The 19,920-nt window shown below is 38.7% G+C and overlaps 1 long non-coding RNA gene across 1 annotated transcript in view; it reads left to right on the forward strand.

The window, feature by feature from the left end:
- Nucleotides 1-15,349, forward strand: part of LOC109287717 — a 139,690-nt gene extending 124,341 nt beyond the window's left edge. Inside the window, exon 2 of the long non-coding RNA XR_002094948.1 lies at nucleotides 12,656-15,349. This is a non-coding gene — a long non-coding RNA (uncharacterized LOC109287717). The remainder of the gene's footprint in view (nucleotides 1-12,655) is intronic.
- Nucleotides 15,350-19,920: the final 4,571 nt, after the last annotated feature.

The following is a 19,920-nucleotide window of genomic DNA, read 5'->3' on the forward strand; positions in this document are numbered from 1 at the left end:
TTCACAACCAGAATTTGAATTCTGGGCTCAGCTGCATACTTGCATAAATCTTTCTCATGAATGCCAGTACAAATCAGTATACTGAATATCTTGAATGTTCATTTTTGAGTCATACAGGAAAAGACTGGCAGCTACATTACACAGTGCCAGTGTAATTAGTCTTTTTTAATGAAATGGACCCTAGATATATTCCACTGTGGAGCTTCAATAATAGAATTTAAGTGAAAGTAATTTCAAAGTGCAACAGTAGTTTACATATTAGTTATTGTATAAAGAAAAAAAATGCTCTGCTGTTCTAGGTTAAATGCAATTAACATCCAGGCCTTCTGTGAGACTCTTGGGAAGGAATGATTGGTTTGGCAGGTTATTTCTTAGATTTTGATAAAAAAAATCCCCCAAAACCCCATATTATTTTAACTGTATGCCCTGGCTGAAAGATGTTACAGATTCAAGGCTTCAAACAATGTTTAGTAAAATGCACATATAAATCAAGAACATTTATATTAATTAAATATTACTATGCCATTCAATTATAAGTTGAAACGTCTATAATACATTGTAGAAATAAAATATTGTGAATTCAAATAGATGTCTTTTTCCATTTAGTAACTTTGTGTAAGAGTCATGGGAAGAGATCTCGATTTGTCAAAAGAAAACCAGGTCTAATATGGAAATAAATACTATGTTAATTACTGACAAATGTATTCATACCCTTCCTTTTTATGGAGGTGTATTCCATATCTAATAAAAAAACAGATTTCTATTAGAAAAATGGGAGATGTTTGTCTCAGAAGTATGGGAGGAAATTCAAATTTAACAAAAAAGGTTTAATTTATTTCAGCAAACTAATTTTCTTTTCTTCTCTTCTTAATAAGTTAATTTATTTTAAACAGTTAATGCCTTTCCTTACTTGAAGGTGCATGATACTATGAAGGATATGAGGATTACACCTCCTAAAATGTTCCTGTGACTATTAATTCTATAGACTGAATGAGGAAACCTTCTTAGGATCAAAATCTACACATTTTAGAATGTAGTTTTATGTATGCAAAAAATATTCAGATTACTGTAAAGGTAGTTTAGATGCATTTGAATCAAACCCCAACCTTTTACAGTTATCACAGGAGAATACTACAATTTAGATCAAACTCAAGTAAGGCTTCAGTGGATGCTTCTTTCTTTGTTATAATTATTAGGTCTGTGTGAAGCTTCGGTCCCTGATTTGATTCGGCAGAGATTCGGCTTGATTCGGTGGCTGAATGTCTGAATCTGAATCAGGAGACCCTTTAATCTCTCTGAATTGAATTAGAACCCTCCAAATCAATTCGGAGAGATTTGGAAAGATTTGATTTGGACATAGACACAACTTTAAATATTTTTTCTCCATACCTCAAGGTACCAGGCGGCTCCTGAATGCTGCAATGCTGAGGCAGATGGAGAGTCCCACAGGAGCATGCAGGGATCCCTAGCGCATTCAGCAGCAGACCTGGAAGTGGACCAGAAGCACTTCCAGTCCACTTCCAGGTCTGCCGGAAGCGGGGTGGGGAGCCCCCCCATGCCCCTCCAGCTTGGTGATTGATGCCTCCTGGGTCTGGGGGGTAGCCGGGGTCCTCCCACGGCCAATCATGGCCAACTAATTGAATCACTGTCCCCAATTCAGGTCAAATCCAAATCGAATATGGCCCATTTTGCACACCCCTAATAATTATGGACATCATTGCAATCATGTGATGTATATGTTTTTATTTCCCCACAGCAAATAATTTCCACTACAAATGTATTCTTATTTGTTCCCTGTCTCCTTGAGCCTTCTGTTACTTGATGATTACAGTGTAGTGCAGTGTAGAAATGCCTTAACTTTAAGCAAGCATTCTAGCTGTAGTCTATGCAGAGCTCTGTGGGCTGAGCTACTTCATTGAATGCTAGCTGAGGTACCTCATGTCCTACCCATTGAATCCTAGTTGAATTGACATTGAACCCATTGAAGCTGACATGAGTGGTAAAGGCCTAAAATTAGTGGGAAGACAAGTACTAACTATTGAAATTAGTGGGAAGACAAATAGTGACTTCAGAGGCCTTTGGATCAGACTACTAGGGGCATACTGATATTGAAGATAATTTCTTCGGATCCCATTTGTCTCAGTCTTGTGCTTCTGGGCATTGTGTGTGTACTATATTCTACCAATCAATAATTATAAAAGGTCAGATGATAGCTTTTAGGAATTCAGAAGGAAATTTTTGTCCTCAATGTCAGCATAGACTTCACCAACAAATTTGTGTAAGCTCATCATTTGCCAAGATCACTGGTGAAAGGAAGAAGACAGACTCCAGATAACAACAGGAAAAGGAGGTAATACTGTTATTAGAGCTTGCCTGTCAAGAGATATGGTAGATTGGGAGCCCAAAAAAAAAGAATGTTCCTTTCTCACTACAGTCAACCCATGAGTTTGCTTCAAACCTTGCTTCTTGAAAGGTCTTTTGTAGTTGTTTCCATATCCATTTAGTCCTTGGCTCCTCAAATAGAGCCATTTAGGATTTGGAGAGCCATACCCTATGAATTATTGCCACTGATAATTTTTGGTAGCTTACTGAACACCAATCAGATGGTACAGAGCTCCAGTCAGTACTAATCTTGGCTGGACTCATACATTGACCTACAGTGGAAAATCTCCTCCTTATGCCACTACGAGTCCCTGGAGCTATGCAGTCTCCTCAGGAAATATTATTTGAGTTTGTTTATTATTATATTAAGAATATGTTTTGCTACAAAAAATTATATTTAATCATGTTATTATATTTCCTGTATTATTGATGTTAATATTAATACGTTGAAAACCATTTTTACTTAAGTTTTACTGGGTGTTCTTGTATAATTGATGGGGCATTTGTTATTAAATCTTTTATGTGACTGATTACTTAATCATTCCCACATGGTTATTGAAGACAATCTTACATATAATTAATTTCACTAATAGAGACTCCCCATGTTTTCCTTCCTAGGCCAGTGTCTGCATGGTTATCATGTAATTTAAGGCTGTCCTGGGGCAGCTTTAAATTATGCACATATTTGTATTAATTATATAGGGCCAGATTCTGCTATCCTTATGCACAGTGAATAGCACCTTACTCTAAGTAGTTGCCCCAAGATCAATCAAATTACTTACTGCATAAAATACTCACAGTGCGAGTAGGAGTGATAAAATATAGGTGTTACTTTAGAAATAGAAAAAACGTAACTTTTTTTTTTTACTTTTGTGGACCTCTAAGTGTTTTGTGCCCCTTCTGATTCCTCATATTTCATCTAAGCAGCATGGTTTACACCATACATCCTAATATTTTAAAAGCAGAATTGTGGCCACACAGAAACTCCATTATGACTGTTATGTTATGCAGCATTCTTCTCCACTTTATGTGAAATGCAAAGATACACAGCATACAGTAAATAACAAAAGACTAGAATCCGTTTGTGCAAATGTGATAGGGAACAAATTATGTTCAATTTCATGAAAATGCACATAGTTATCAATCAGATGACATGCCAAATTCTTGACAAAATGCTAAGAAATGCATCTGATGCCAATTGTTGACTCCCAAGGACAAATCAGGTTTGAATGTTGCACATTTTCTTCCAAACAGAAATGCAAAGGCTTTTCAAATAATAGTAAACTATACTGTTATACCTGAAAGGCAAAATGGCAGGAACTTGTGAGAAACAGCAGCCAAAAAAATTAATGTAAACAACATCATTTAATGTGTGTAATTCACATAATGATGGCATTATCACGTGTAAGGCACAGGACATCTTAGAACTTAAGTAAAATGAAGTCAGCCCCTGCACTTCTGTGCTCATGAGACTCCCCAGGAAGGTCCTTTCACAAATCCAGAACAAAGAGAATATAGGCTCAGCTTGCCTTTGGTTGGAGAGCAGACAATGAATGTCCACTGCTGCCAACCCTACTCCTGAAATTTCCATTTCTGTCCTCAGCTTACACACCTGACCTAGGCAAGGGATCTGCATAGCACTTTCCTTGGGAAACAGAAAAGGAGGTAGACAATACCGTAAGAGTGATGAATTCTCCAGACATACAGAAGCAAGGTTGTGAAGTGTCCCTCTCCATGTGTACATCTAAAGGAGACCTTACCTATTTTGTATGTCGATTAAACATACAAACATATATAACAACACTGATTAGTTTTTGACAATGGTTTTGGTCCATGTAGTTAATTCCATTTTAAAATCTCTCTCTTCAATGAGGCCTATATCCTGCCCACTTTCCCAACCTAAATCCCTTGTTTAAATTTAACTTCTTTACTCACTCCTAACTAAATAAAACCCTCATCTAACTCCATAGAGCAAGGTTCTAGAAGATACCATTGAACAGCCAGTGGCATTGTTTAAAATGTTTATCACTGCATATATGTTGCCTGGATTTGTTCTTTTCCTAAAAGCAATGGTGATTAAGAAATTAAAAGGATCCAATACAATTATACATCTGTCATCAAGATTGCCACCCATTTCGCTCTTTCCTACTTCTCTGAATAACACTTTTTAGATCTATATATGAGAGGGTCTGATTAAACCAAAATGCAAAATCCAAAATCTGGAGTCAACTATCTTAAAATCCCAACGTGCCTCTGTATTTGAAAGCCCAGATCAGTGTTTTGGTACGTGTATATTAAATACAGGCCAGGATCCTGCACAAAGTTAAACATGTGCTTGACTAAACCGGTGAGTAGTCCTATTTAAGTTAGTGAGCCTATACACAGAGCCTAAAGTTAAGCATTAACTTAAGCCTTAAGAAGCAAAGCCATAATGGGTAAATTTTAAGTCTTTTTCTAGGAGGTATGTATGGGGCTAGAACTGCACACAATAGGGGACCAAAGCAAAGGCCTAATTAAGATTGAATTTCCTAAAATCTCTCTCAACATGTACTCAAGGGCTAAGTACAGACAGTCAAAAAGTCCGAGACTAAATCAATTCAATCTTTGCAGGTTAGTCACAGCTGTGTAGATTAAACCAATAAACAAGCGAACAGGCATTCACTTTTGATTCTGGAAATGCAGCCACATGCTTGCAGTAGCTCAGGCCAGAAGTCAGGGAATGCTAAAGCATGCCTCCTTGCTTGGCTGGAGCAGAAAACTTGGGTCAAGGGTAGCTCACCCGCCCTACAGGCAGGGGCTTGTAGGGGAGGTGCAAAGCATTCTGGGATGCTGGGGGGCTGTGAGTTGATTTGAATCTGGAGGGAATCAGAAGTTCGATAAACCTATTTAACCCACATCAGTCAAGTCTGACACTACATCTATCCAAGTTTATTTCAAACAAGTTTTGCCCACTTTGAAAGTGCTTTATGTGCATTGAACGTCTGTTGTGTTATAGATCTGAACCAGTTTTCATTCACTTATACCGGCTTATGTGTAATTTCTGTCCTTAGCCCAGCAGCTGCTAGCAATACACTAATAGTTCTGGTAAACTGCTTAATGGGCCAAATTTTGCACAAGATTTCTTGAATAGTTGGAGATGAGTCTGACACCCTTGAGGCTGCCAACCACGGCTTTTTCTTTTTAGTCTCTAATAGTGCAAATGGGTCTATTGTAGGTGCATCTTGGCTGCTAAATTTTACAGATAAAAAGAATTCTAAAACATCAGAGTCCAGTGTTGTATTTTGTATGTTCAAGACATTAACTGACTTCATTAGGAATTTGGAGTAAGCAGGACATTTTTGAAAGTCAAGCCTCTGAAAGCCCATCTTGAATCCTATTATTTGCTGACATCATAAAAATATAGAGTAAAGCCATTCCCACACTATGATCTCCATTTGTTTAATATGGACATGAATGAGTACTTCTCCTTGCACACCCAAACTCTAAATCACCCACAAATCATTCTTTGGGAATGACATAAAACTGTTATTAATCAATCACTTGTAAACTATATCTTATCTTTAAAACAGAATGGGCATGTCCATGTGTTGCCTTACAGTGATGCTGTTACTGAGCTGTACTTTACTACTAATTTTTGGAAGTATTAAAGCACAGAGCAGTAACTATCCATACTATGCTATTCATGTGGTGCATGGTTATTTTCAGCAGCTACTTTGCCATAGTGGTGCATTATAACAAGGGAGCAAGCCACTACTGCAAAGTAGCTGCTGATCACTAGGACTGTGCAAAGCTTCAGTCCCTGATTCAATTCCATGGAGATTTGGCCTGATTCAGTGGCCAAAGCTCTGACTCCAAATTGAATCAGGAGACCCTTTAATCTCTCTCAATTGAATTGGAACCCTCCAAATTGATTCGGAAAGATTCAGTGATTCATAGACACACCTTTAAATGTTTTTCTACATTCCTCAAGGTACGAGGCAGTTTGTGAATGCTGCAATGGTGGAGTGGATGGAACATCCCACATCACCATGGGGGGGGTCCCCAGCTTGTTCGGGAGCAGACTCAGAAGTGGACCAGAAGCACTTCCAGTCCACTTCTGGATCTGCTGGGGAGCGTGAGGTGGGGGGCCTCCTGTGACCCCCTTGGCTCAATGACTGCTGCCTCCTGAATCCTGGGGGGCACCCAGGTTCTCCCCATGGCTGATCACTGAACTGGAGGGGCATAGGGGAGCCACGTGCTCCCCAGTGGACCTGGAAGTAGACCAAAAGTACTTCCGGTCCACTTCCAGATTCACCACCAAGCATGCAGGAGGCCCCTCACACGCTCCTGTGGGACACTCCATCTGCCCCACCATTGCAGCGTTCACAAGCCATGCCTATTACCTAGAAGAATGTAGAAAAAGCATCTAAAGCTGTGTCTATGGCCAAATTGCTGATTCTCTTAATCAGCATTGACTCTTCAGATTTGGATTCGGCCGAATTGAATCGGGACAGTGATCCAAATCAGCAAACTGAATCACTGTCTTTGATTTGGGCCAAATCTGAATCCAAATCAAATGCAGCCTGCTTCGCACACCCCTACTGGTCACATGTAGACACCTGCAGATGCTATGTCACCGTAGCATGTCACTGCAGCAACGCAGTGTCATGTGTAGATGTGCCCAATAGTAACTAAAACTGATGATTGATTTTCAAGTAGCAACGTAAACAGCATATTTCTGCTGACTCAGTAGTTAAATTTCATTATTTTCTAATTAAAGCAAAACCACTGTGTTTTAGTTAGGTTTAGAAAATAATCCGTGATATTATACAGAAATAACAGGGGAAAAATCTCTAATTCGACACTATCTATCAATGGATGTGTGACTATAGAAACCAAACTATAGGTTGCTGAAGAAAAATATAATAGCACTACAGATTCTTTGCAGTACCTAGCTCCAGGCTACATATCCCCAGATAAAAGGCAGCACTTCATTGAAGAAACAAGAAATTTGTCAATGCTGGCTTTTGAAGCATGCTGAGTTATCCACCAGGAAAGGGTTAAAGGCAAACTGAACTGTACTGGAGCAAAAATAGTTGCCACAAACTATGAGACTTGATTGCAGAGTGCTTGCCTATGGTCAGTTGCATCTTGTAATTCCATTAGGGTGTGAGATTCAAATACAGAATTAGCTGTTGCCTACGCAGAATTATGTTAAACATGGCCCAGACTGAAAATCAATATTCTGCTTAAGTAACTGGCCCTCCAGTAATTTAATGAAGCTAAATTGCATTACACCGAGGTAAGGTGGTGGGGGACCATTTTGTCTCAAACCTTCCATTATACAGTGACTGTACAGCTGTATGCCTACAGAGAAATTAAACACACACACACATTTCTTCTTGAAGTTGGAACAGTGTTTTTTACACTGGATTATTTGTTTTCTACCTTAAATTAAAACTACAATAAATAATTTGCAGTCCCATAATTAGGAGTGAGCCAGAGTCTTGTGATGAGGGGGGAAATGCTACTAGAGTATTAAAGGATTTTTTTACTTCACAAGAAAAAAAATGAAAAAGACATTAAATGTTAGATCTGTATTAAAAATGTAATTCTAAAGGGTTTAAATCTATGACATGTCTACACTGAATTAATTAAATTCATGATCTGATCAAGGACTGGAAAGCTACCTTGGAGCTATCTCTTAAAAATGCTATGTATGTACATGTCAAAATAGGAATTAAAAAAAAGCAAGCCTTTGATTTATTGGCAATTCATGCATGCATTATTGTGCTTTTTCCCCTTGTAGTAGGAAGCAAGTCAAAGTTTTATAAAGCACCTGAAACCTTCACCATACACCTCTATTAAAGGGAACTTTCTCTCATAAGATGATTGTACTGAAACTCTAAACCATCCTCTCTGAATACTCTCATTATGACATCCACGACTATATAACTTGTGTTAAAACTGATTGACAAGAACAAAGAGGGTACAATTACATTATGCAGTACTCGTACTGCACCTTCTTTTATTTATTATTCAGCTACAAAACTTCAACTGGAAGAAACACTTCAGAGTTTCATGTCGAGAAGACAGAATTAAATTGACAATAATTCTGTTCTGTGTGGTATGAAGTAATGCTGATTAGAGGTTATTTCCCCCTAAATCATTTGTCACACTGCCTTATATAAGGGTAGAACAGACTTCAACCATGTGTAGCTGTAGTGGTATCTTTGGGGAAATACAGGCAGTAGAGTATGTATTGTTAAAAAGAAAAAGAGTGATTTGCATGCTCAAACCTTATTGTTCTTGCTTGTCATAGTCTCCTAATTTTGCAGTCTATTAGAATGTTCATATTTAAAGCAGTTAAAACTCATGTGCTTTACTGATGCAGAATACAAAATATAATCAAAACCATTTAAAAACAAATGGTCGATACAATCCCTATGTAACACAGCAAAACACTATCACAGTTTGAAATTTTGGAAAGGTACAAAATGCAGAACAAATATCTTAAATGTGCCAATAGTGCTTTATAAATGTTGGGCTAGGTTTGTTCTTATCAGCAAACTATTGCAGTTGAACAAGTAAAACAAATTTTCTTTTAGGGCTGTTTTTTTTTTGAGGAGGGGGACTGGCTTAGAAATAGTCCTGTAAACCAATGTTCAGCAGAAGTTCCTTTTCCAGCCCCCAGAAAATATCAGTGGAATTTCCAAAGGTGTCAGAGTATGTACTTCACCCTATTCTCACATTTTAATACCAGATGCCATTGTAAGACAGGCAAATCAATCAAAAATATTTATTAGGTTATTAAAGTGAAACTCCATCACTAGTGCTGCTGCTGGCCTCAATTTTATAGAGAACACATACAATGCTACAAACTAAATGATAGGGGACCAGTAGCATGTACCCTACTTTCCTCACTTTTCAAAGCAGTAGCAAGCACCACAGATAACTGAATAATCAGAAGCTTACTTAATAAAATATTCATCTCCATCTTTTCCTAACTTGTCTGCTTATTCCCATGTAATAGTCTTTCATATGAAAAGAGCAACATGTTGCAATGGGTCCACAAGATGGCCATTAACTGGATGTTTTTGACACAGGCATCAGCAGGTAAATAGTTAAAAATACTAGCATTAATATTTGGAATTACCACAACCCTCTGATTTTTTCACTTAGTGCTATGCTCCTGTTCAAAACAGGTTTAACTGAAGTTTCTGAAATGATACCAGTCGTGCTCAGTCCTGTCACACCACTTCAGCAGCACCCATAGCAGAGATCCATTGTCAGCAACTGGTAAATAGAGAAGGGTAGAAAAGGATAGTAGAACATCAGTTTATAGTCTGAGACTTAAGGGCAATTTTTAACACCAGAAGAGCTAGACATTTCATTTAAAATGAAAATGAAAAATTAGAATCTGGAGAAAATAGTAAATTGCACAAAAAATCTGCAGGGAGACCCTAAATCCTCAGCATTTGTCAATTCTCTACACCCACAGATTTCTATTGTCTTGGATAATAATGCTGCGCAGCCAGCTGAGTCATTTTCAGGCTGTATGTTTTGGGAAGTGTCATTTGTGTACAATTAATGTGCCCGATTCCGCTCCCATTGAAGTAAATTGCATAATTCCTGTTGACTTTAGTCAGGGAGGCAGGTTGAGAGCAGTATTGCTCTGAGCCACATGCAGTGTGTTCATTCTTCACTCTTCTAAATATTACAGGCCTGATTCTGCAAACTGTTACTTGCATGAGCATAGGCTTTGTGGGTGGAGGGTTGCAGGATCAAACAAGTGATTTCAATACCATCGTAAGTGTCATTTTGCTAAATTTACATCCTCTAATTGTGCTTTCACTGACCAGACAGGATCAGAAAATTATTCAGAGCTGAACTTGAGAATTCTTTAGCATTTGACTAATGCCATATTCCATTGTGGTGAAAGAGTCAACATTCTCCATATTTCCAAGACAATTATTTTCAAATCTGCATCATCATCATCAGACACAGGTTGTAAGACAAAATGAGGTAACTCAGTGTAAGAATGCAATAAAGCAGTTTCTTACACTGTATTGACAAAGAAAACTAAACATGAGAAATGATTTCACACCCCTGAGTATGATATTGATAAGGGAGTTTTATCACCGGATACCAGATCCACACTTTTTTTACCTCCATTTTCCCTCCAAAGATTTTTCCTTTTTTTTTCTTTAATTTTAACCCTTCATTTTTTAATGGATGGCAACAAATCATCTTAACAGGTTTGTTAATCATTCCACCATTTAAATAATTTGTTTTACTAAAACAGCTGCACCCTGGAAACAATTTCATTCTTATTTTTGCATGCGCTAAGGCTCCTCATTGCAGAACTCAGTTTCTGGATTGTGTTCACTCAGGATACCATATTGTACGATTTTTTTTATCAGTTGAATGTCATTTGATTCAACAAGAGAAACATGTTATATGTTTTAGAATGCAGGGTCCTTTTGAGCAATATATTCAGCAATTTATTCCTAAAGATGAACCTTTATGTTAAATGATAGCTCCATTGGGATTTTTGTTAAGAATTCTGGCTAAAAAAGAAATGGATTTTCTGAAATATCTTGACTGATTAGTTTAGCTTATTCCTTCTGTTCCTATTTACATTTAGTGTTTTGATGATGTTAAATTCTACAAATGAGAACAGTTTTAAGTGTTCCTTTCAACACCCCCTGCTTTTTCTGTTTGATTTCTCTTGCTGATGGTCTGTTGTCAATGCTGAATGCTGGAATTGTTGTTGAGCAAGCACAGCTGGATGAATTAAAGTCTCTCCAGTAACTTAAACCAGAAATGACTTCATCTCTAAACTTTCCATGTAGCACAGGTCAGAGCTCTTACTATGGACAAAAATAATGGGGTTACCAGAAAAATAGAAAAAGTCAGTAGTATATGTCAAAAGATAGAACACAGTTTACAATTGCTCTGTGCATTTGAAACAATTTGTCTATATAGACTCACATGCTTTTGGGAAGGGAGATATGTGGAAATGTTTGATAAGTAACCAGTTATAATTTCAAGTCCAATATGTGTGTAGGTATCTCTATAACTATCTAATGGTATGATCTGTGCTATGTATATAACTAGTGAGATATAAAGACAAACAATTTTCTAATTTTGAAAAAAAAATATTGAAGTGTTGAACACATTTTTGGTTGTTCACAATTTTCCCTTGCAAATATTTCAATGATGGCTAAGGTAGATTTTTAAAGGTAACTTATTTAACTAACAGGAAATAATATATACAGAAACACAGCCTTGATGCTGCTGTAATCAAGCCTTGCTGTACTTTCTACCTCACTCTCTGCAGCTGGTTGCTGGTTCCTTCCTTTACATACGTGTGTGTGTGTGTGTGTGTGTGTGTGTTTCTAACTGTAGAGTGTTAGGGGTGATTAAGGTGTTGCTTACAATTGTGCAGAGTGTGTTGGGACTTTCAACTTCCTGCTGAAGCTTAACCCTTTACAGCACCATTTTTCTTTTAATTTTATAAAATAACGTGGATGAACAAATTCCAGAACCACAGACCTCTATTGTAACATTTAGACCCTGCCTGCTTCAAGGGGAGCACTAGAAATACTCTGCCTGAGAGCTGCAAAATGTTGTGACAATCTCCTTAGGAACAAAGCCTGTGCCTCCCTCTTTAAGGTGTGTGTGTGTGCCGGGCGGGAGCAGCATACACACTCATTCATTTAATAACCAGGCTGACCTACTTTCTTTTGGGGCAACTAAATCCTGGCTTCACCTTTTCACATCTCTTTCCAAGTGATTTGCCCTAGTTGGGAAAGTAACTCAGTCTCCGTACTCCCCTAAACAAAAGCTGTGATTCTGGCTGGCAGTTACATGAACCACACATGAGCAAGGTGAGAGCAGAGGGTGAGTCTCAATCAGTCTGGACATTTCATCAGTCTTCTTAATCTCCTGTAAAGTAGTAAATTGTTGTTAACATTTCCATGTCTTCTCTCTTTGGTTTAATTCACATAGTCCAAAACAGATTCAGTCCACAAAGTTGTCTGTGCTTCTGGTATATCTGTTTTCATTTCACTCTCCTCTACTAGCTGCTTATTTCCTTTTTTCTTTCATATGCTCTGGTACCATCAGCAGATGTTCATGATTCCTCTGTAGAACGTTTCCACAGTTTGCAATTACCGTATATGAACGAGGTGACATTTCTTACATCACTGTAATTTGTTATGGGCAGTGATTAGCATGCCAAATTCTCATGCTTTTCTTTAATTCAGTGGTCGGTAACCCTTTTTTACAGCGGCCGACCAGAATGACCCATCTCAGGACCAAGGCAGGCCAGCTCTAGGATCCAGCCCCAGCTGCTGCCGCAACCACTTCTTCTCCCTGCTGCTAAGCTATGACACAGATGAAGCTTTTAACCCCCTGGCTGGTGCAGTGCAGAAGGAGACATCCCACTACTGAACACTGCCAAAACCCCCTGGTCTGTGGGCCGGATCCAGCCTACAGGCCATAGGTTACTAAACTCTGCTTTAAATGTGTGTTAAAGAGCTTGTGCTTCTGTTATCATTGTTCCATCTTGGGGAAAATCTTTACCCTATATCCTGTGTTGTACATGAATACTATATTAAAATTCATCAGTTATTTTAGGCTTTGCAGTGGTATTTCCCCATAACTGATTAGTACTTATTTTGGTACTTCCATTACTTTAGATGGAAAAACAAATTCTTTTAGTACAAAATTATACTTGATTCTGTATAGTTAAATCTAGATGTTTTATCAGTAAATTTAGCAAAAAAACAGGGATTCTTTATTCTTGAATTTTGGTTTAGTATCTCTTATTATAATTCTCAGAAATCTATGTCATAAAAAATATGGATATTATATACCCGCTGAAGCTGTGGTATCTAATTGCAGTTACTTTGAAAAAAACTGATAAGCTATTCTATAATTATCAGGTAGTCAGCATTTTCCTGGCATTTTGACTTGCAGGTGCTTCATCGAGTAGTCTAGTTTCTATCTGCTGGGAATCTCTGTATGTCATGTAAGTTCCTGTGTCTTCAATTCACACACTTTCAGCCTTGCAAAATCTTTTATTAGGCGCATCACGAGGTGAAATGAAACATTTCTGGTGCAGAACATTCCAAAAAACAAGCGCAAGAAGTAAAATCTGCCAAACAGTGTACTGAATGTGAACATTTTGAAGTTTCCTGTATCCAAGGGGATCTGCTAAAAACCTACCAGTACATAGGCAAGTAAAACTGTAGCCCTTGTTCAAACCCTTACGGTCAGCGCATAGGCTGAGCCTACTCTCTTGTTTCAGACCAGTCACTACAAAGTAAACTTCTGCCTCCTAGCTCTTCCAGTCTAAAGCCATACCATCTCTCCGTCTCTGCAGCAGGCTGTCTTCAGGCAGCACACAGTAGGTTCTCCCATCTCCCAAAAGGGTACAACGTATCTTACCAGGTTATATCTCTGTCTTTTGATCGGGTATGCATGTGATACAATTAGCTCATTCACGTTTGATTCAGATTTGGTACTGAGTTTCCATGGCTCCTACCTGCCTGACTGGCTATCAGATGTTCAAAAGGAGACACTTCTTCCGGACTTCCCAGGTCCCCTGGCATGCCTGAGCAATGACTGATTACAGTCTGTCCCCGAGTGGCCTTTCACCCACCTTTTTACTGTAGGAGCCCCAAACTCTCTTATATTAAAATGAGCAAGATTTGGAATATGTCAAATTCTCCAAATGATCGTTTTTCTAGGGACACAGTAAGCCTCAAACCTTTTCATTACATCTTCAGAGCTCTTTTTCCTTCCCTTTCTCCTCCCGATCATCCGTTTGAAATGCATTGCATACATCCTGCACACCAGCCCCCAGTCAAAAACAGTGGAATTTTGTTGCTCATCTTCCATTTTACTAGCCCCTATGGCTTTCAGACACAGTTCAAATTGCTGTTTGAACCTTTTCCAGAACTCCTCAGCATTCCCCCATAATTTTTAAGGCTGATGGGGGATTTACATGTTGCAGTCACACAAGCTCCACAGCAGCCATTTTTATTTTACCTTTCTCCTTGCTGTAGTCAGCATCACTTACATCAAACATTTGTACTCTTCTCTTGGGCTGCACTCAGCACTCTGTGCCTTCCATATGATTGTATCATGTGGTATGTTCAGTGACGTTCGAGGCAGATGCTAGGATAACTTAAGTAGCAAGATATTATTTATATAGTAAACACAGTAGTGATGCTGTTATAAACTAGACTAACTGTATTTCTTCTTCAGTCTCTGTAACTGGTTTTGCGTGTTTCTGCATGTGCACGCATAAGTAGAAGACAGAGGTCTCAACAAGAAGTACAATACTGCAGCGTGACCTTAAAGATGTGTGAATATTAAACTTCCTGCTCAACCTTACTCTTAATAGCACAAACACACTAAAATTAAATTCATTCTTGAGTTTCAATAATTATTTGTAAGTAATTGCATTATTCATATTAGTGAAGTAGACATATAATTTTTGATGGGTGGGCATATGAATTACACCTTGGAATTAAAAAGTTCTTATTAAACTGCTGACCAATTTAAAACTGATTTCTGCAACAATATTTTGTTCTTGTTCTTAATCCTGATTTGTTACGTTTAAGACAATACTAAACTCTGCTACAGACAAAAGAAACTATTGAGAGCTCTAGATAAGAAGAGTTAGAGTTATGAAATGTTGTGATCCATCTGCAAAGTCTGTTCTTTATTCAAATCAGTTGTGGGTGTGGTTTCACCTGAGGGATGTTCCCATGATAGTTGCTTGGAAAAATGAAGGATACACCCTCATAAAAAAGGGAATAGGTACCACAAAACTACTTACCTAAAGTCTTCTGGATCTATAAAATGTCATGTAATCAAAGTCTGAGTTCATGAATAAAATGTCTGTGATCAGTCAAAAATAATGTTTCGTATTGATGTTTTAAAGAATGAAATAAAATGTATTAGACACGTGCATTCTGGAAAGGTCTGGTAAATTGAAAGAAACAGTGCTTCCGAGTTCATTCAAAATTTTTGATTTGCTTTACTTCTAAATTATTCTTTTCATATGTGCTGATTTGAACTATTAAAGAGCAACACTGTGCATGTTTCTATATTCCATGTAATTTCTTGCTACTTGCATTATATATTCACTTTTTTAAGGAAGCTTATAAAGTATATCCTTAGCAAGTCAAAACAAACCCCTTAGTCTCCTTAAAAAGGTGACTAGAAAATACACAGTGGCTGCATCTACATGTGCACTTTACTGTGGAGTAGACTAATTAGCTGCAGAGTAAAACATCACCATCTACACGTGCGACAGTATTAGGTCATAGTGAATTAATTAACACCGCCATAAGATAGTACTGTCAGGAACAGTACTATCTTACAGCACAGTAATTAACTGTAATTAAATGCACAAGTAGATGCTGACTACAGTCATAAATTGTACCTGGTTAGCCCAGACAGCTGGGGAACAGACTCCTGCCTGCCACCTAGCCCCACACCTCCACACTTTCAGCACCTCTGTGCCCCTCCCATCCCCTTAGCCCCCCGATACCACCACCCGGAGCCCAGGGTAAAGCAGGGCTTGAGCAGCCCTGGTATTAACTGCTGTGCCCTGCTTCAACTTGCTGCTGTCCCAGGCACATGCATAGATGCTGTGCTTGGGAGTAGTTTACTCTGGCTCAAACTCCTCCAGAGTTAATTGCTTCAAATTAATTGCACATGTAGATGCACCCTGTGTAACCTAAAAGAAGTATTCATTACTTACACTGAGCCAAAATCCAGTGAAACCTGTAGACAAACTTTGGATCAGGCACTTGAGCAACTGGATTATTGTATCATCTTCACTCTAACCCACACTACAACATTTCCCTAAGTTCCTCACGTCCTCCTTTGATTCTTGTCTTCACTTGAGACCTAAATCAACAAATATACATAATTGACTTTTTTCAGCCAAGTCAATGAGCCTCATGCTCATAAGCAGTGTGCCAGGCCATGCACATTTGCAGGACTGGGTTCTCTGGAGCACAAGGCTCCATCTTCATTAATGTAATCATTAATATCTGTAGAACTAGAAAATTTAAAAAAGCATTGTAACTGACAATTTCAGCCACCATTCTACAAATGTGTATCACGTAGAAACACAAATTCCTTAATCTCAGATGTAATGTGATTTAACTTCACTATTTTATACCATTTCAAATGTTAAAACTTATAGTCATGTACAGTAATAGCGTTAAAAAGGAGTTGCTTATGACATTAAAGACCCAATCCTGCTTTCCTCACGCATGTCAAACTCACAATTAAAGGGAGATTAAGATCTGCAACGTTTGGCAAGTCAATCTGTGCAGCTAAGACTATCTTGGCATTTCTACTTTAAAATTGTATTGTCAAGGCACTCTAATCTATTTGTAAAGTTTTCTCTGGACTGAAACTTGACAAAACACCTGAATAAATCAAGGTCTCCACCTAGGAGAATATAATTATCTTTATAGAGCTGTAAAGGCATTTTAAAAAGGAAAAATCATGAGGTATGATTTTGTTTGTTTGTTTGTTTTCCACATTAGATTTAAAATTCACTTTGATTTTAATCTAATATTTTGTAAACTGTAAAATTCTTCCCAAGTGTAACCCTTACTGATTTCAACTGGAGTTTATATGTGGGATTATTTTGCCCCCTTCATTCTTTATGAGGTATTTTAAAAATAAAATTATGAATGACACTTGTTTAAAAAAGCATCCATTTCATGCATATAGGTGCTCTTTTTCAAGAAGAATTTCATTTGGATTTCAAGCAGATAGCTATGCATATGTACGGCAGTCAGAGAAGCTATGGCCTGTCATTTCAATAAAACATGTATGAAAGCATCCCTAAGCACCCACTGACATGTCAAGAATACATGGTGTAAGAGTGTGTCCGTGTCAGCATTGACAAGCTGAACCTTAATGGCTCTAAAGCAGCCTTTATGGTTTACTGTTTCAGTAATCCATCTAATATGGAGTGCTCAACTAAATCCAATGATTTTGAGAACCCACTCTGTCCTTGACTTACCCCCAAAGCGCCGAGGTAAAAGAGAGATTTCCAAACAGTGGGTGATCCTATCAGGGTATGTGCCAAAATAGGTAAGCACAACAGAATAAATGAAGAATAGAGCTTTAATCTAATCCCCAAGTTTCCTTCTGTGGATGTTAAGAGAGATCACTATTGATATTTTACTGTAGTTTTGGGGAGATTTAAAATTTTATCAAGGTAGCACTATTTTGGACTTAAAAAATACTGGAGCAAGGAAAGAGGTGCTATAAACCAACTGTAAAAATGTTCAGTATTTAGAGCAGAAATAAAAATGAAATGATGTTTGTTGTCTCAGTTTTGAGCCTTATCCAGCCTTCTTTATTTGGACAAAACTCCTGTACTGCAGGACAGAATCAGCCCCTAAGTTTTTAAGTGCTAGTAGACAATACTTCATTTTGACTGGGAATGTAAATTTACAGAAAGTCATAGCACTTTGCATACGTTGAGAAAGACTCACAACACTCCTCTGAGAGAACCAAATTAACGGCACTCATTTTAAAGGTAGGCAAAATGAGGTTCATATCCCCTGGAGTCCTGGCTTGCATAACTTTTTCTAACCACTAGACCCCTAGCCATCATCTCCTCATTGGCCTCAATGCTCTATCCATACGACACGGGAATCTTCTATGGAAAACAATAGAAATTCTGCACACAGGGCATGTCTACACAAGGTGCTACAGCACCATAGCTCATCAGTATGGAGATATAGCATCTGCAGACCAAACCGTGATGCCAATGGTATGTCACCATAGTAATAAGCTCCTCGTTATAGCACATTGCTATGGTGGTGTAGTTGCTAAAAATAACCATGAGCCACCAGGACGGTGCAGCAACAGCTGTTACTGTGCCATCATCTAGTACTTCCTAAAGCACGTACTAAATGACAGTGCAGTAACAATTGCACTGTGGGGGGCACATGTAGATGTGCCCACAGACTGGTTGTATGTTTGACACAACCCAGCCCTATTCCCGGTGCTGTCTTCAGTGTGGGAGTTGGGGAGGGAGTGGAGAGAGTTCTGTCTGGGGGTTTGCAGCCAGCCCTGGAGGATGGGGTGGGTGGATTGAAGTTCCCCCCCACAGCTCCCTCCTCTCCCTTCCTCCCCCATTCTTAAGACAGTCCCAGGGCTGGGAGAGGCAATTAGCTGGGCTAGGGGAGAGCAGCTGCAGAATCACAGCCACTTCAAATTACAGCTGGATCCCCCAACCCCTGGGTCCCAACAGTGAACATCTCTTGGGTCCAGGGGATGACTGTAACTCATGGCTCTTCCTGCAAAGCACCATGAGTTACAGCGGGGAGCTGCATTTCCATCTATGCCCAATGAGAAATAACCACGGTTGTTTGCCACTACAATACATTCAGGTTCTAATACTCTGTTAAATGACAAAACAAAGCCAAATGACATAATGTCATGTTTTGGAAGAAATGTCATTTTTCTTCATACCTACAGTTTTGAATTCCTGTTTCTTCCCCATTTTTAAAGTATTTATTTCTCAAATTACTAAGTGGCGAGTCATAGCTGGGTACTTATGGAGAAAAGGCTATATCTGCAGTCCTCATTTATCCTGCAAGGGGCAGAGAGAACCCCTTGTAAATACGGTCTCATTCCTTTTCCCCCTCCTTCCCCAGCCCCTGACATTCTATCACACACAGGAGAATACATAGCCATTCAATAGCTCTCTATCCACACCATCTCTTTTCAAGCCCTACTTCACTCTCTTGTCTTTCATATATAATCCACAGATTTCCTTGCTGAAGAACCCAACTATGTTAACTGCCTCAGTAGGAAACACGTCGTATCCACACAACACGGGCCATATAACTAAGCAGAAGTCAAAGGACACCTAAGATCACTCACATTTCCTGGAGGCCACTTATTTTTTCCCCAAGAAGAAAGAATAATAGACTATCTTGTGTATGCAGGCATTATAAGAGATCCCATGTGAGGACTGTATCACTTGGCCAACTTACTCAATAGAACCCCTTCTTTAGGGTCTACCAGATGCCAGGAGCAGTGCACGGCTGCCAGAGGGGTAAGCAGAGGGTTAGCGGAGTGGGTGGGATGGGAAGTGGCTCTCAAGGGAAAAAGAGAGGGAAGGAACTAGAAACAACCACTTAACATCTATTTAGAGCCTGGGAGCATTTGTGAAAGCCATCCCCATTACTGTTGAAAAGATGCAAATTTGGTGAAATAATCAGCTGTATGGCTTCAGGCTGTTTCTCAAGTACCCTGATTCTTTACAGTAGTGAAGGTATTAGTGTAAGACATACAGCAAGGCCAAGTTCATGTTGCTCAGAGGTAGCCCCGAACCAAACTCCACCAAGTGCTATAAAACAAGATTTGTTATCCTGGAAAGCATTGACAGTTCATCCAATAAAGCCCAAAAAACAGAATCCTTAAGGGTGGTTACAGGGGTGCAAAAAGCACAGCTCACAGGCATGTATGACAAAGAAAACATGAGTTGTTTGT

This window comes from Gavialis gangeticus, unplaced genomic scaffold (assembly GCF_001723915.1).
Source record: "Gavialis gangeticus isolate Ggan-Ray unplaced genomic scaffold, GavGan_comp1, whole genome shotgun sequence".
NCBI lineage: Eukaryota > Metazoa > Chordata > Crocodylia > Gavialidae > Gavialis > Gavialis gangeticus.